The sequence below is a fragment of the Zerene cesonia genome, chromosome 3 (assembly GCF_012273895.1).
Source record: "Zerene cesonia ecotype Mississippi chromosome 3, Zerene_cesonia_1.1, whole genome shotgun sequence".
NCBI classification, from domain to species: Eukaryota; Metazoa; Arthropoda; class Insecta; order Lepidoptera; family Pieridae; genus Zerene; species Zerene cesonia.
In genome coordinates, this window is record NC_052104.1 from 3,924,199 (window position 1) to 3,941,326 (window position 17,128).

The window sequence follows — 17,128 nt, forward strand, 5'->3', positions numbered from 1 at the left end:
GCATTATCTTTTATTTATTAAATACTTCCCATTCTTTTTCTAATATTGTGGTAATATTATAAATGTATTCTAATAACTTGCATAGCATTGATTCTACTACAGAATTTCTGTCTATAATTACATTTCATCATCATCATCATCAACATCAGCCCATGTACGTATGTTCCCACTGCTAGGACAATGACCTCCTACGAGGGTTGAGACCATAATCCACCACGCTGTCCAAGTGCAGGTTGGCAAATGTCACATGTCGCCGAACTTTTGATTCTTGGATATTTCAGTTTCATCACGTTCTTTTTCGTCACCGTATTACCGTCGAGTAGTGGCTATGTTAACCACATGCGCAGATCAATTGAAAAATCTATTTATTTCCTGGACGCTCTTTTGTTCACGAACCAATGACTTATCGATTTTTAAGTCCAAAATCCTCATCACTGAACCACCAATGCTATAGGCCGAGGCCCTTACCACTGAGCTGAAAATGCTATGAAATGTGAATACATTTTTTACATATATATTTTAAGAGGACATAACAGAAGCCAAGGGTTTTACGTAGTCTTTTGTTTTATGTTTATATCAATATTGCAAAACTTTTCTTTCATATAGAGAACATACATTGTTCAATAGGTTTGTTATCCTGTGTAAAATGTTACGACTTTTATTTCCATGTAAGTTTATCCCGAAGATTATGGACTAAGCATAACTAGCAGGGAAACCTTGTCATTTAAAACTGTTAGTGTTAAGGGCACTGTTTAATGAAAATTATGTATTTAAAAACTTGCCTAAAGCTGCCAGCACGGGGTCAATATTATCGTACTACTAGTATTCTATTTCTCTAATCCTAGTTTTTATATGTATTAAAATTGTGTTTCATAAGTATAAAAAATTTAAGGTATATTAAGATAGTTTCCAACTTGTTCGGTAATCAGTGGGTCTTATAAGAAACTTGATTTTATATCAATAAATAGATATGTTTTGTTTTATTTATTTATTTTATTTGTGTTATACGAGTAGTACTCATTAGCTAAAATAGCTTAAATAGCGTCTATAGTTACCGCTTATCTCAGTCAACAAGGATGCTACTGTAGTATTTATAAACATCACAATTTATAACAAATTATCTGCGTGACATCACGTTTATGTCCGTTTGAGCGTTGGCCTCTTTAATGATTATAATATAGGCATAGTTATTTATGGTTTTTATACATTCTAATTTGGCCCATTCATTCTAATATTAAAATCTCATTGTGTTCTTAAATTTCAGTAATGGGTAACCCAATTTTTATGAAATAATTATTAAGCATTTACGAAATAATTATTTAGCACGGTCCAAAGAAAAAGAATAATAATAAACTGTCAGTTAAAACTTAAAACTCATACTCAACCATTTATTTATACAGTTTACTTTACTTAACAACAAAAATAACGACAATGATACTCATAATTGAAGTAGAATATGAAGAGTATATTTTAATATACAATTATATTGATGACCCGGTGACTGTAACACCATTGAAAACTTATCTCTTAACGAAAAACTATACAAATTATCTTAACAGTTTCAAAAACATTCGTTCCCTTCATTAACACTTGAGCTGAAATAGAATTTATTATCAGATTTAATAATTCTCTTTTCCGAAGGCGCAAAAACATCACAATCGCCGACACGAACAAAAACAGTAATAAGATTAATGGAAAACACGAAACACATTGAAATTGTATGTCTGTGGAAACAGCCTATGATGGCGAGGTTTTTGTTAAAGAGGACTCTAATAAATCAGACAAACCGAGGTTATCCTAACACGGAGGTTGAAATTATGGATAGGAATATGTAATATAAATTGATATCTAGAATATTTATAAGTTTTTATTTTCTTTTAAGTGTGACCTGATCCATTAACCTAAGCATGAGGATAGTGCTTTGGAAATGAAAGGGATAAATAAAATAATCGACGAAGAGAACGGACTCAAGTGAGATATTTGTGTTGGAAGGTAGATATTATAAAAGATCTGTACGAAAGCTAACATTTTATATTTCCTCTCTCAAAAATACTATTGTTTTTTAATATTACATTTACTTTTTCATCACGTTAATGGAACTTACATGATATTAGATACCGACTCCTAAATCGAGAATATTTGGAATTGGTTTAATTAAAAATTACTTTTAAGTACTAGCTTTCCGCTCACGTTTTCGCCCGCGTAGACAAAGAAAATTCCCATGAAAATGACATGTTTCATTACGTTAAAAATTAGCCTCGGTTACTGTCTCGCCTCCTTACTGCATCAGACCCAAAAATCGTATTTCAAAATCACTCCTTTGTGTGCAAACACTTTCACTCATTTTATAATACCTATTAATAGGTACTTAAGAATGAACGTGTTATTCTTAAAGGATATTTACAAAATTGTTCCACTATCTATATTTCACGAATGGCAATGTGTTAGAATAAAAAAAAAATAGTCACATGAAATTCCAGTCACATCCAACAACATGCGTAATTTCATGTTTTAATCGTAGCACGGAAGTTGCAACGTTCCCGAAGGATAAACAAAAAGGGTTGGGTTTTTGCGGTCGGCCCTTCCTTATTAATGTAATAACTGACACTTTGTTTTATGGGAGTTAAAACTTCACTAGTTTACTTCGCGCCCCAATATTTACGAAATACCGAAAGACGCTCCGCTCATTATAAATTTTATAATACGGTTTATGAAGACATAAAAAGTTTACGCGCGAATTAGTCCCTACTTTTAAAACCTTTTGCTTGTACCTGAAAAGTAAATTTCCTAATCAGCATTAAATTTTGCATCTACTTTATTACGACTTTTTAATAAAGAATAACAAAAGAAACAATATAACTATAAATAATGATAAGTAGATAGGAGTGTGCATAATATTATATTCTACAGTGAAAATATTAATTGTTTTATATTAGGATTGCAATTATCATATTACTCTATACACTGTTGAAATATACATTGGATATCAAAACAATACAATGCATAATTCCAATCGAAACACGTTTCCAAATTCAAATTTCTAAATGTCAAATTCCATTCCAAATACAAAATAAGTAAGCCAATTGCAATTGCAGTTCTATTTTCAAACTGAAAATGTTAAAACAAAATGCTCCTTCGCGTCGCTCGAAAGCCAACACGTCCGGATCCAAGCTCCAATCGCAGTTCAAACTGTCGTCGTCGACATTCGATATCAGACGAACGTTCCGAACATTCAGGAATTTCCAATATACAACCCCTTTCTGATCCTTCACTTAATAAATTTAGTAAATATATTATGTATCTTATAGCGATGAGAATAAAGTTGCAAATACCTAAATCATTCGTAGGTTGGTGGAAAACCGTAAGGTTGTTAAAGTTCCACGTTCTTATAAAGGTAAATTCGAAAGAGTTTCCAATTTACAGTGCCGTATCGTTACTTCTTAAGCCAAACCAGGTGCTAGAATAGTATTACTTTGTACCCGAAAATAATCATATTATAGAATATAACAGTATATTTTTAATATAAAATAGTGCTTTTTAATGACTAATAAATAGATTGACATAATTACTGTTTTATATTTATCAAGTAATTTACAATAAATACATAAAAGGCGCATTTGTATACAGATCAATACAATAATTATTAGCATAATTACAAACCACATTAATCATTTATATGAATTAAGATAATATCTTAATTATTTAACTGTTTATGTAATTTATTTATAAGTTACTTGTGATATCTTCAAAACTCTAACCCCGTCAAATGTCTCTTTTGGAACTTAATTGAACTTTTTTCGTCAGTTAAAATTAAGAAATATAGCTCAAAATCGATTCTGTGATTTTCAAAAATAATTATCTGGGTGCAACAAGCGACGGAAAAGAAAGCTTTGTATTAATAAATGCAGTGATATTTATGTTCGTTTTGAAATAATATGCATACTGCAGTGAATAAAAAACACTCATTTCTATAGACTTCGAAATGTATGATAAATCGTTACAATCGTAATATTTTCAAAAGCTTTCTTATCGTTGGATATGTAGAATATTTTATTTAATACTCACAAATGTTTCTTCTCAAACAGTGTGTATAAAAAATATTGAAATACTCAAATTAATCAATAATAAACCGCAAACCGAAATTAGTCCGCAAACTAATAAATAAATTGCTCCACAAATTTAGCGAGCATTTCGGGGATTTTGTTTAGAAGTTAATAAGACTGTGTCTGCGGGTAACCCATCCATCAATCAGGATCTGTCGGGCGGACTAATTTGCTCGTTTGTTTTGCCTTTAAACCTCCTGGCTTTGTAGTGATAGGTGTTTGATTAAACTGGCCCTTTGTATACGTTATAGTCTTAGATCTTAAAGACGCAGATGTTATTATTGTATTGTTAAAATGAGAATCTTGTCTATTATAATATATTATGTTTGTGTAAAAATATTTATAGATCTGCCATTGCTCTTATAGATATATTCATAATAATTTCTTCAGTGCCCAAATAATTACGTTGCAAATGTAAATTTCATTTACATTATAATAAACTAAACAATTTTAAATCTCTGTCAGATTATATAAAATAAAATGTGGATTTAGTTAATTACACTAAAAAACTATCGAAACAAAGACAAACTGAACAGTAGGTAATTTGGGTACATTAAAACTTTTCACAAAGCGTATTTGAGGAAAAACGACGAAAGGGAAAATGTATTTAAAAACTTCTAGACAAAAAGGGACGACGAGAAACGGGCAGAACAAATAAAAAAGTATCCAATGAGTTTCTTTACAGTTTGAAGTAATAAAACGGTTCTTGCTGAATCGTAGGGCGGCCCTTTGCACTGGGAAGTATATTTGGTGGAACTTTACCCTTTAGTGCGGAATGGCCGACGCCAAACAAGCTGTAAATCTTGATGGATAAAGATTTGCCTTTACATTACTACCGTTCTATCGCTCTGTAGCATGAATATAATTCCTTTTGTTTAAGATATAGCATGTAACAATAAATCTTACTATGATTTTTTATGACGTCATTTTTGTATAAAAAAAATCCTGGTTCAATTTTTATTATAGTCCAGATATAATTAAAACACATAATACAAAATGTTTTCAAGACTTCTACTATGTCGAATACTGTATAATATGTACTTCATTTGGTATTACTTTTTTATGTCACAGTCGGCAATGAAGCTGGTGGGCCTGATGGTAAGCGCTACCACCGCCCATGAACATTTGAAGAGGCGTAAGGTCAATTGCAGACCTTTCGCCTCTACAAATGGATTGCCGAATTTAATTGGGAAGGGATTAGGAAAGGATTGATGAGAGGAATAAAGGAAAGGTCTAGGAAGGGTAAAGAAAAGGATATGGGCCTCCGGCTCCCACACTCATCGTACGAAACACAATAGCAAGCTATTATTTCACACTGGTTTTCTGGGGGGGTGTGGTACTTCCCCGGTGCGAGCTGGCCCAATTCGTGCCGAAGTGTGCTCGACTCCCACAAATACTTCTTTCCACTCCTTGGAAATCTTCTTCTTCTTCTCTTTGTTAATGACTTGGAAATAAGGTTGTGTGTTTTAAATCTTTGTTACGAATTCTATGTATTTCTCTTTAATTAAAGTTTGTTACACCGCTTGCTCGCTTGCTATTATTAGGGTGTAGACCGAGTAATTCGCATCCCACAGAAATTATAATATTCCCTAAAAGTTCATTTGCAGTACGATCACGGAGCACTCTATGAAACTTGACGAAGACTTTTGGGGGAAAGCCTCCTAGCAACGGCTATGCTCCGTCCATACAAATGACAAAACAAAAGTTATTGAATTTTCATATCGTTTGAATCATCATCATCATCATCATCATCAGCCCATATATGTTCCCACTGCTGGGACACAGGCCTCCTATGAGGGTTCAGGCCATAATCCACCACGCTGGCCAAGTGCGGGTTGGCAGATGTCACATGTCGTCGAACTTTTAATTCTCGGACATGCCGGTTTCCTCACGATGTTTTCCTTCACCGTTTAAGCAGTGGTGATGTTATCCACATGCGCAGATAAATTGAAAAATCAATTTATTTCCTGCACGCTCGCCCGGTCTCGAACCCCGACTTATCGATTTTGAAGTCCGAGGTTCTCACCACTGAGCCACCACTGCTATCAATCGTTTGAATATTTGATGCAATTTACTAATGGTGTTACCACATTGCGGAGATTGCCGCGGTGTATGTCAAAACTTTTTCTTGATCAGACGCTGGTACTATTTTCACAAATTGTAATTAATTAAAAACTACAAAGAAACAATAGTGTCCTTAAATGAGAACTTTCACAATAAATTATTCAAAAAATATTTGCTTGGTGTTAACTTTATTGAATTAAGTTTGTATTTACTTTATTTCATTTTTCAATCCATGTTGAAAATTTATTTATTACAAAATAAGGTAGTAATGTCGCCTATAAAATGTCATAATAAATGCAAATGAGATTGCCCATTACAAGACATGTCAACCACGTGAAAATTATTTCGATATCCACTGTCATTGTTATTATTTCGAATATAATCAGCGAAATAACATGGTTGTATATAAAAGTCGTGAAAATATATTAAAAAAACTTTAATATCGTTATGGTACATAAAAACACCTATATAGATGGAAATGCGTGGTGCGTGGTATTCCACGTAATGTAAATCATTGTTACGAGCAGTTTCTTGCGAAGAAACACATTTTCGTTACTCGTTAGAAAGTAGGGACAGACCATAAAACCGATGTGTTACTCTACAAAAATACTGTGAATCTATAGGCGTAGGTATACGATGAAATAAGAGAACCACAACTGTATAGATAACCAGCATTCCAGCCGCGACTCAAACGCGTAGTCAAAGAAAATTTACTTTTCCTTTGGAGAAGTACGGAGATTATCATTTCAATAATAACTGTATATGCGAATTTCATATAAAGCAAAATAAGGCACAGTAAGCTATGATTATCTATGTTATTTTAAAAACAAAAACCCCTCTAATCTAAAATAAGCCGCCTTAATAAGTTAATCTAATAAAAATATCAACATTTAACTATAATTATGCCCAAACATAGCCACATTTGTTGCACTTAAACCAACGGTGTATCTTAAAAAATGACTGACAGCTGTAACTGATATCTAGTCATTTCTAATAAGGAGTGACATTTTTTTAATTTCACGGTTAAGAATTTTAGAAAGCGCCTCCTTATGTGGCTATATTCGAGTCTGTGATGCTTGAGAGATAAAAAATAATTTAGTACAGTAGTTCAATCGGCTAAAATTCATTAAAATACAGGTACAGATAACATAATACAGGATACTTTATGTTAGTGACAGATTCATTATTGTATAATCGTTATTTCTTGACGACAAGGCGCATTACGGATATGAAATGACCTGCATTTTAAGAGTTAATGAGCCCGAGACATATTTCATATAATAACGATTTAGTATAATTAATTACACACCCATATACGAAACTCAATACATCCGAACGTCTGTGAAATAAAAACTAATTCTGTTGAGATTGGATATTAAACCCATAAAGACAATTTAAAAGCCGTTAAAATAATTGAGTTTCCAGATATTACGAAACTGTACGCGATTCACAATTAAAATAATGAATTTAACACCCATAAAAGCTGCCTAACCAGCGCTAGAGTATGTTAAGCTGGTCTCGTAAGGCTTAATTAAAAACTAAATACGTCGTTGATTTAAACACAAATGCTGGCTAATTACACGTACAACGCCGTAATTAAAACGGTATCTTCATGATAATCCGTACGAGCTCGTATCTTGGATAAAGGAGATTTTAATTTTGCCCATGCTTACACTGAATTGAACAATTATTTTTTCCAATGTAGGTAGATAATTTTGTAAGTATTATTTGGTAATCGAAGAGGTAAGCGGTAAATCTTTTATATTGAAAATACGAGTATTAATTAAGCCTGCAAGCTGGCTTTTAACCGTTTTATTTTCGTCTTGTTATATGAATGCGTTTCTATGCATTTTAACTCACATAAATAATACTTTGAAAGTACACTAAGATCACTAGCTAGAAGATACTTTAACTATCGTCTATTTTGGTGTCATAATATCTCAATCAACGTTTATATTAAACGCATATTTGACAGAATAACACGACAAAATTCGTTTATAAACTGCTTTATCCAAGAACAAAAACCTGCTCTATCAGTTAGTAATATTTCAACGTCTTTAAAGATATCTGAGCGTGTAATTATCGGCCGTTAATTATGTATAATACAGCGATATAAACAAAGATAAAGACTACACCGCCATTTCTAAGTGTTTAATAAATGAAATATGATAGGGAAAATTGTCCACTTTTATATCGAAACGAGGCTAACAGCAGATGATCGATAACAGTGTATCTGCACGCTGTATGGATATAAATCAGTAATGCTAGAATGAGAATGGATATCCTACTAATCCTACTAATATTATAAATGCGAAAGTTTGTCAGGATGTGTGTGTGTTTGTTGCTCTTTAACGCAAAAACTACTGAACCGATTGCAATGAAATTTGGTACGTAGACAGCTGGACAACTGGAATAACATAGAGGCAACTTTTTATCCTGATATTCCTATGGGATACGGACTTACGCGGGAGAAACCGCGGGGCGCAGCTAGTAAAAAATAAAAGCATTAAAGAAAATTATTAATTATATTAAGAACTGACAAGTAAATCAAAATATAATGTTCGCAAACAAAACATATATTGCAGCTTGTTTTTAGTGAAACATGAAAACAAAAAATGGACAAACAAGTTGAGCGTAATTTTTTAATAAAATGTACCTTTTATATTAATCAAATGGCGTTATACGTTTTATACAAATTACATTGGAAATACAAATTACAAATAAAGATTCTGTGAGTAGAATTGAAATAAACGTACCGCTATTTTTCATTTTAATTTGGTTTTTGTGTCATTTGGATTGATGTTATATGTTTGATGTATAATTTTATACGTAATTACCTTTAAGTGATTCATTGTATTCATTAGGCTTTTAGTTTTGTGCCTAATTCTATTCTTATTCTAACTCAAACCATAGATAGTCTCAAACGGAGATGTATCATTGAACTAAGTATGTTGGTTTACATTATTTTCTTTTTATGGTATAGCGGGCAACTGAGCTGGTGGTTCGCCTGATAGTAAGCAAACACCACCGTCCATGAACATTCGCAAAGGTAGGGCCTCTGCGAATGCGCTGCCCGCTTCTTTGGGGTAAGGGAAAAGGAAACGGGCCTCCGGCTCCCCCACTCACCGTACGAAACACAGCGGCATGCCACTATTTCACGCCGGTTTTCTGTGGGGGTGTGGTACTTCCCCGGTGCGAGCTGGCCCAATTCGTGCCGAAGCGTGCTCGACTCCCACATGAATTTATTTACTTTGAGACGCAAATTATTTTAAATTATTGTGTTAGACGTAGTGTATTTTGTGTTCCGGTAATGTTTCCGTTAATCATTATGAAAAAATATAAAAATCTAAACCATTTGCTAATCCATTTATTAATTATACATCGTACTCATAACATAACATTGATAAAATATATTTTCTATTGAAATTTAGTTGCGTTTACAAAAGTCACGATATGATATTCTTATTCCAGCAACATTGATTTCGAAAACGTGTGTAAACGTATATGAAACGGAGTGTCGGTACTCGCATTTCTTACTCGCAAGGGGAAGTAGTTTTACGACCCCGCGCCCTCGACGTTGTTAGGTTGGTCCGGGTTGATTCCTTGATATTGCAGTATAGGAAATAAAAGGAGATAGATCATCTTACTAATCTGATAAATCCTTTTTATTTTTAATAGACACGATAATAATGGTTTCAGATTGGTATTATATGAATGTAAATAATAATACATGTGAATAATGAACTGTAGGTCCAGCTAGCGTCTACTTGTCAGGTTTAAACTGTTCGTTTCACCTAAAGTAAGATATTAAGTATGGAGTCATACCTTATGAGTACGGTGAGTCAAGATGAGAGGAACCGGTGGTTCGTGCCTATTTCTTCCCAGTCTTTTCCTTTATTCCCTCCTTCAACTTTTCAAATTAAATTCTGCTAGAGTTGACAAGCCATTTGTATAAAGCGTCCGTAAATGTTCACCGGCGGCGCTGGTCGCTTACCATTGGGCAACTCACCTGTTTATTTGCGAACTATTACAGAAAAAGAAAAAAAAAGGCCATTTCAATATATTTTTTATTATCTGTCATTAAAAATGGATAAAGGTATACTTCTGTATATGTCCTATGTTTACTTATTCCATTATTATTATTTATTTACTTATTATTATCTCTAACATATCAATTAAAATGTCGTCATGTCAAATTCATGAATGATCTGAAAATTCTAAATATACTTTCCGTCTAAGAATGCACAGCGTCTTGAGACGGTCCCCTAAGGTTCACTGCAATTTTACGAGTAACTGCCCCAAGCCAAGGCTCCCCTGCACGCACAATCCTACGCCAACAATGCTACTAAATTGTACGAATATATAAGTTTTGTGAACGGTTTCACGTGGAATTACTGGATGAATATTTTTGGGATTTTTATATAAATTGTATATAAAAGTATTGGGTAAAAATGCTCGCACTAATAAAAATATAACGCTCAAGATGCAGATTATGGGTATTACATGTTACTGTTGCTAAAAAATGTATTGCTTCTTAAAATGTTACTTTTCAATGAATCTAAGTACATAATAAGTTATGGCTGTTTTCTTAACATGTCATAATTCTGTGCTACGAAATGACGTCCGCGTATAAAAATATTAACATACTAGCTGCGCCCCGCGGTTTCACCCGCGTAAGTCCGTATCCCGTAGGAATATCGGTATAAAAAGGCTAGGTAGGTTAAAGGTTACTTTAGGTTATTCCAGTTGTCTATCTACGTACCAAACTTCATTGCATTGTAGTTTTTGCGTGAAAGAGCAACAAACACACATATCCTTACAAACTTTCGCATTTATAATATTGATAGGATAGGATAGGATAGGATATCCTTACCTATTAAAATTAACGTTATCATAAAAATTTAAGGAAACAAATTACATGTAAAGTGAACAGCTTACTCTATAATGAACAAGTTGTAAATTATTATTAACTGTATTAGGGCGATCTGCATTAATTTTCATAAACGCTGTATGTACTAACGTCTATCGAACGGTATTTTATCGTTAACTACAAGATTTATCACGGATAGACCAATAAACATAAAAAACATCAGCCCAATTACCCGTCACTTACCTCATGCATATAAATCAAAGTATTAAACTCACTAAATTGCTCTAGTTCGTTAATAACAGACAAGGATGCCGACATGACATGCCTAGTGACACGTGAAAGGCATGTCCAATCTACATCCAGGATATTGAAAATAACTTAATATTTCCTTGTAAGAAATTATGATGTGAACGCAATCAGATGTAATTGTTGGATTTTCATTATAAGGTTTACTTAGAGCCTTGAGGTGATCATCTATAACATTACTTCTTTATAAGGTTATGAAGATGAAGAGTTTGTTTGCTTGGTTGAACACGCTAATCTCAGGAACTACTGGTCCGATTTGAAAAAAAATTCAGTGTATATGGAAATTAATGAAAATGAATTGAAATTGAATTGAATTGAAAAAATGAATTGAATGCCCATTTATTGAAAAAAACCTATATATATATATATACCACTATTATTTTATCTGTGATAGTACCTATACCTAAGTATGTGTTACAACTAATAGTTGAAGTGCAGAAATAAACGGCCAGAACTAGATGTGGTTACATCTAGATATAATTAAAAAATAATATTAGTAGCACTAACGTATTTATTACAAAGAAGGCTAAAATTAATTTATAGCATAAAATTTGAGTAAAAGTGAATGTTACTAGAATTAGTTTAGTACAGTTATTTTTTATTTTCTACCGCGAACACATATACCTAGATATCTATCGGTTGGTTCCCATCATTAAGTAAGCGTTCCCTATGAGAAATATTTCCGTTTACCATGACATTAAATTAAAACAAGCAAGAATGAAATAGCGTGCAAATAGCACTTCTAAAATACACAGGCGTAAACGTGTTGAAATTTTTTTCCAGGCATAAACCCTGGAGCGACAAATGCAGCTCTAAACTACCGGGTGTTTATTCCCACGTAGCTACCCCGGAATGGCGAATTTAAAATTCCATTTTCTAGCATCGCGAAAAGTTCAAATTGCAACCATTTAAAATGCTCAAAGTGCGTAACTGCAATTAAAAATTCTTTACAGCGGGTAGTTTGTAATCACAAATTTTGTGATAGCGACTCCTCGAGCTATGGCCAAATGTAGACGGGCGTACATAGGCTAATATAAAAGTAAAGGTCGCTAAATATCAAATATTAATTATTGAAATACTTTTACTCATAAATACAGAAGATTATTATAGTGGGAGTTGTGCACACACACTTCACGAGCACGAAGACTTCTAGAACATCGACGTAAAATAACAGCATGCGAATGTATTTGTTATCTGTGTATTCGGAATTATGTTATTTGTGGTAATATAAATATTTCCTTTGGACAGGATCAAAAGCAAGATTCCTTACTAAATACAATAATGTTTCATGAGTTTATACCTTCTTTTATAAAACTTTGCACTTAAGAATATTAGTGTAAACGGATTAAGTTTGAAATATATTTGTAGGAGGAAATAATACCTAGATACTTTAATAAAAGTATGGTCGTAGAAAGCTACACAGACATATTTTTATTTCTTTCTTATCGTATCTTATGTTCTTACGTATCAAAATTTCGTATTTTAACAAGCGTCATCTTTTAAAAAGGGCACCGCACTGAAAGTCATGAGAGCAAACATTTTAGGGTTGAAGTAGAAAATCATAAGAAGCCATGTTGGAATCGAGAGCTACAGGTAAACAGATTTAGTTACCCTGTTTTGTCACAGATGGCGCTGTATTTTATATTTGTTATGAGTTTGTTCAAGTGTCTATGAAAGACAAAGACCAACATTATTAGTCTTTGAATAATTTATTATTTAATAACATCTATAGTTTTATAGTTCAAAAATTTATTTGGAAAAAATAGGGCAAAATTAAAACACAGTTAATTTTTCAAATAATATATTTACTAATGCCAAATCAATCTTAGACACACATTAAAACAGACATAAGTAATATGCACAATCTCACTTAACTAATTTTAACGTAGATAAAGATATACTATAATAATTTGTTTTTGGAAAACAATTTTAAGAATTCATTCTCCTCTATAATACTTTTGAAAAATATGTAATAATGTATAAATATTTACAAAGAGTTTATAAAAGGCACTCGATTTTTATTGCCGTTAATATCGCTATAATAAGTACAATTAATATAAATTGACGTTGATTTTAACACGTCTCTGATGGCACAAAAATGTTCTAAAACGCTTCGCGATCGCAAGCTATTAGCAACAGTGGCATATAATATACAAGATATTATATATAAGCAGTTTCTAGATTTGTACGTTTATAGTTTCTTAATGTCTATTGCTATTAGTTTTCAAAACTGTGTCTATGGCATTGCATATTTTTAAATGCTTAGATTTGTATAAAATGATTTTGTACCAAATACATAGAAGGAAAGCTTGTGATTATAAATAACTTTATGTATTTTTGAGTATAAAAACTAAATATATTCTTACTTATCTACAAATTATTTGAAATTAAATATGAATATTTAAAAAGAAAACGTTGGGAAGCAATATTTTGTTTTATATGATTTTTTAAAAGAAATATAGGGCATGTCGTTCCTCATTGCATAACAAATTATGTGAAGTGACACTTTACTATGATCTATCAACAAATTAAGTACTTACACGATGAAGTAATCATGGACGGACAGCGTTTAAATTGAAAATTATTGACAAAAATATTCGAATAATATGATTGATACGTTTTCTGTTGTAATTATTAATTTTGAATGTTTCATAACATTTCCTAAATAGGTATTTAATTTTAGTTTTATATAAGATTTAATCTCAACATCAGATCTCTTATACATTTTAAATATTTCTCAACGAATCTATTGAGACCTATAATAAAATATGAATTCGCATTAACACATCTATTGCACTAACGTAAATAAATGTAATTATTGAAAATATTATTGCTTTGACTTTATTACTTTTAAAAGCTATTTACAATAACAATTAATCTATGATTGCCCTAGTTGCTTTTAATCTATATCGAGACGTAAGCGCAGATTATAAAAAATGTATAATAGATATAAAAAACCCATTAAAGAAACTTTTATTGAGATAACGTACTAGAGATTCTCGCAAGAGATTGCAACGAAGGCTTTAATGTATAAAATATAATAAAACTATATACCTACTAATAAACCTATCAAAATAAAGAGATTAATTTCATACTCCATTGATTTATGCAAAAAAAGGTGAAAAACATTAACATTTAGTAAAGTTAACAATAATTTAATCTCTTCTAACTTTCCTTAACTATTAAATAAGCATAACAATATGTATAGAACCACAAACGTGAACATTGTACATTGTTAAGGCACTTGGGATGCACATTTGATTTCCACGTATAAATATTAAGCACTAAAAATAAAAATATACCTCTATAAACATATGATTTTTGAAAATTCATGTACGCATCGAAAATTTAAATTCAATATTGTAGGAAGACTCTTTTCAACAATAATGCTTCTAACAGATGTTACGTCTGCAAACATTAGTCTTTGGTTTTAAGTTTATATATATTTATGCCAAAAAATAAAGAAATCGACTCGTACATGAAAATGCATAATTATAATTCGATTAACTCGAACATCAGTCAACTCTTGAGTGCTGATTATATTTGATTTGAACAGAAAATACTTACAGTTTGCCCGCCATCTTGTTTAAGGCCATGGTCTTCATCCCAGTTTCAGTTCATTAATTATTTTGTGATATGACATATTTATTTCTTTGTACTATATTTATAACTATTGCTGGTAAGACACGCTCAACTCTTCAAATAAAATCACTTGAAGCAAAACACGAAATAATAGTACCGAAATAAGATCCCTTTAGGGATAAATAAACATTTAATATTTAACGGCGCTGAATTTTAAAACCTTAGATATAGTAATAATTTTGATCATAATTCATCATGAAATATAAATATACTCAAATAAAATTTAACGCCGTCATAGATAGGGTAACCTAGCAACACTCGTGCTAAACAAAATAAGCGACAACAGAAGTACAAAATAGTGAATATAGTCGATGGCGTGTGCCATTAAAAATATAGTATATAAATTTGTTAATAAAGTTCATCATGTTATAAACATAACAGGCATATAAATGTTAATAGTTAGACTATTAAAATACATAGTAAATGTTAACGTGAAAGGCCCAACAGCTATAGCTACATGGTGGTCGATGTTCCGATGATAATGTTACGCGGCGACCGAGTCCGGTGGGGCGGCCGGCCGCGTCTTCTGTTAGTGCCTCGGCGCCTTAGCACGCACCTAGCCGGGTTAACGAGAAGAGAGAAAACAGAATGTTAGTATCGATAAAATGTCATGGTCCGACTACACGTAGCCTCAATCGCGAGCTCCAACGTTTCAACGCTTTTACGCTGCCCGCGCCGGCCCACGTTACACACTCGTTTAATAGGACTGCAGTTATGAACTCGCAATGGTAGGAAACCGGCTCGACATGCAGCTAAAAAGCGGTGAACCGTGATCTCGGATCGATGTAGGTGTACGGAATTCGAAAAATAATAGAATAATAAAAACTATGTTCGGCGGGAGGCTATCAGGCATTCGTGCCGCGACATTCTTCCTATCGTGGTCTAGTTAATTATTAAACAACGAATACTTATTTTAAATTAGTCGACGCGGTTAATGGTTGATGTTAAATAATAATTTAGTATGATAATGATCTACAATATAGGATTAAATGCCCAATAGTTCCCATAAGAGCAATGCTTGATACATAATGGTATACTCAAGAGCCGATGCTTCAAACATTGCCCAAACAAACAAGCATAGGTAATTTTTATATCACTTATATAAATAACCATAGCACCCCGATGCAAGTATGTAAGTTATTCAACACAGTCGCTTCAATAGTTTAATAATATTGTATATGATAGCATTCACGTAAAGTTGTTAATTAGTTTGTGAAAACGTATCAATAATGTCATTACATATTTGCATGTTAGTGACTCATATAATATAAATACATAGTTACAAATATCTGCAAGTGACAATAGCAGTTATGACGGTGCATATCATAATTATTATTGAGACAAACGGGGACTTGGCCTTGTGGACCTGCGTGTTAGTTGTGTAAGGCTAAACATTTGACCAAACGACTGCACGTCATCAACTTTATCGACTTTTCAATTCACAAAAACAATTACAAACAATTAAATTTTACCGCGAACCTATGCCAGCTAAAAAGAAAAAACCAACACGTAAAATTTCAGATAATTTATTGCATATAATATCCTTTCAAAATGCATTTGATATTTACAATCAACAATTGAAACAATAATTAAACAAAAAATCAATCCTTATATAAATTTCTTCGTAAAATTACGGATAGCGATTTGAAACGAAATTCATTTCATATAAAGCGTGAAAAATACGTAAAACGACATTGATATGCCTTTATAAATCCACAAGGACACAAGTGCATATAACCTTACATATAATTGCTTTCAAATACGAAAGATATATAATAAAATAATACCTAAGGCAAAAATAGAAACAACTAACTTATATCTTATATAAAACTTATATTGACTAAGAAAAACTTGTGATGATTATAAACTCAAGTCAAAGGAGGTGCATTTTGTTTTTTAATACTGGATTGATGGCACAAATAAAAATGCGCTGTCCTTTGACTAATACTGGGGAAACCGGGAAAGAAGGATCTCACAACCCGAGCTTAGCACCTCTGGACATTTGGCAGAAATATTAAAAAAAAATCTATGGATAAAATGGACAGTTAATTAAAGAATCACCAATCCTTGCAATTATGTAATATGTGCTTATCATCGGGCGTATTTCCTGTTTGTTTAAAGCAATCTCAAGTTATTCCCATTT

The 17,128-nt window shown here is 32.3% G+C and overlaps 1 protein-coding gene across 2 annotated transcripts in view; it reads right to left on the minus strand.

Moving 5' to 3' along the window:
• Positions 1-13,127: 13,127 nt before the first annotated feature.
• LOC119838053 (protein held out wings) overlaps positions 13,128-17,128 on the minus strand; it is a 64,683-nt gene continuing 60,682 nt past the window's right edge. For both annotated transcript variants that reach the window (XM_038363878.1, XM_038363863.1), the window contains exon 8: positions 13,128-15,541. The gene's annotated coding sequence lies outside the window, so the exon portion shown is untranslated. The remainder of the gene's footprint in view (positions 15,542-17,128) is intronic.